Here is a 2,395-nt window from a genome sequence, read left to right as displayed (position 1 = left end):
GAGGGGGGGGGAGGGGACGGTTGAGGGTGCCCGGGCAGTGCGACATGTGGCGACCGGAACCGATCCAGGCTCTGACTGGCGGCAACCCTGCAGCGCTGCCTGGGGCCCTCCGTGTGATGGTGCTAGCCGAAATGGCATCAGCGCCTGTACCCTGGCGGGGGAGGTGGGACTGCACCCCGCGACCTGCCAGACTTTGGTCACTGCTGCTGGCAACCGACGCAGACGAAAGGCAACAAGATGCCACACTGAAAGCTGGAGATGCCGGCGATGCCGGCGATACTTCAGGCATTTCAGGGTTCAAGGTTGTGCAGCCCGGAGAGGTTGGGCTAACGTCACGTCTTGCGGGAGGCGGGAGGCGGGAGGGTCCAGGCATGGACAGGATGGCATCGGCGCTGGCTGGTCTTCTAAACGGATCAGGCCTGTCAGACGTGTCCTTAATGAGGACGAATGTTTTACAACCATCTTTTTGACTACGGACCATCGCCGCCTGCCTCTTCTGTAGGGACTCCTTTCTTGTGTCTCCTACTTTTCGCCTCTTGGCTTCATGCATTTGCTCAAAATTCAGATTTGGGGACGCCGGCCTATCGGAGACACCTCCGATGGTCGTGGCTAGGCAGTGGCGTGGCTGTCTGTCTCGTCGTTCAAGATTATGGCGTACCTGCGGATTTTAACTAGAGCGGTATCTGATCGCCCGCCTTTGAACCTCCAACTCGCGAACTTGATCGGCGACAACACCCTTGGCGAAGGCTTTGACTATGGTCGTCTTTAATGTAATGACCCAGCGTGTCCTCCCTGGCCGAAAGGTCCGGGTAACCCGCTGAAACACCTTCGTGCTTGGGATTGGGGCTTGAAATTGTTCCCCATGACCGAGGAATTCCCAGTAAAGGCGTGTCATTAGCACGCCTTGATTACAACCCTGCCCTTTGTACACACCGCCCGTCGCTACTACCGATTGAATGATTTAGTGAGGTCTCCGGACCGGCGCGCGGTGTTCGGATCGCCGCGCGCGGATCGCCGCTGCCGCCGACAAGATGACCAAACTTGATCATTTAGAGGAAGTAAAAGTCGTGACGCATGACGAAATTAGCTGCTGTCCTTACCAATACTGAAAAAAATATATGACCTCTTACATTTTTAGCTCATAGCTTACTGAAATCTGTAAACATGATCTGCTTACAAATTTTCAAGTACGTATTATGCATAAAGCAATTTCTTTTTTGCTGCTGCGTATTACAAACGTTTGCTCAGCAACTGAACAAATTTTAATAAGTTATGGACAAAAATGTTTTTTTGTAAGAACTAGTGTGTGAAAAGTACCCTGCGTTCTCTGATTGTTCAATGCCTGTTGCTTTATACTTACTCGCATAGTTGCGCACCCGTTCGCAAAACGAAGTCCACAGCCTGGTCGGGCGTCCTCAGGTCTTCACACAAGGTGACACAAACTGTCCGGCCTCGAACTTCGAATCTAAACAAAAAAAAAATACATTGCAGTGCTGCACTGTGTTAGTACGTGTACGGCAGACATCTGCGCCGTCGTTTCCTCAGATTTTAGGATGAGCCATTATATCATTAAAGAATCTTAATATGAACTAGGTAGATGTATGCCAGACCACATCTCGGGTAACAGGCTTCGCGATATCTCAGGCAACACTGTTACGCTGCGACGCGCCTGGCATACATCTACCAAGGCCTGCGGCGCTGACACCCGAGTCGGGCCTAAGAAGCAAAGTCGTAAGTAGGCATTCGGCCCCAAGGGTCACAAATTTTGTTCCTCAGGGTTTTATTTTAACGAGTTACCCTACCTGAGACCATCAAATATCTGAGAAAAACGTAGAAATTGTTTAGCGGTCATTTCGAGGGGTCCCCCACTTCCAAACTAGGTGTACAACGAGTTGGCGAGTTACCGCGAGTAGGCCGCGAGTTAGGATCAATTTTTAGAGAGTTTTGGCGCGAGTTTTCGCGATTTTCACGAGTTGAACGCGAGTTGAATGCGAGTTAGGTGTTCAACGAGTTGACGAGTGGGGGACCCATCGGGTTATTTTCGTGTAGTAAACTCCCTCTGGTGAATAAACGGTTGCAGATAGAGCCCAATGGACGAAATTTTCGGCCAAAAGACTCTACTTTGATGAGTTTCCCCTTAGGAAACAGTATAAAATTTTTTTTTAAAAACGTTAACGCTAACGTGAAAGCAGATGACTTCTGGCGATTGGCGTTGAGTTTTTACTCTCAACTCTGGGCGCGACAGAGGACAGAGGGGTGAGGCGCGATGGGGCACAGGGACAGCTAGGCGTGACATTGAACGCGGCTTTAAATGCGGCATTATTGAGCGCGGCGAGCGTGGCGTGGCAATCGTGGCGTGTAGCGGCGAGCGTGACGTGGTGAGCATGGCGCGGCG

Source organism: Frankliniella occidentalis, unplaced genomic scaffold (assembly GCF_000697945.3).
Source record: "Frankliniella occidentalis isolate FOCC.00 unplaced genomic scaffold, Focc_3.1 Scaffold183, whole genome shotgun sequence".
NCBI lineage: Eukaryota > Metazoa > Arthropoda > Insecta > Thysanoptera > Thripidae > Frankliniella > Frankliniella occidentalis.
The sequence above is the reverse complement of the archived record's forward strand: the minus strand, read 5'-3'. Positions refer to the sequence as shown.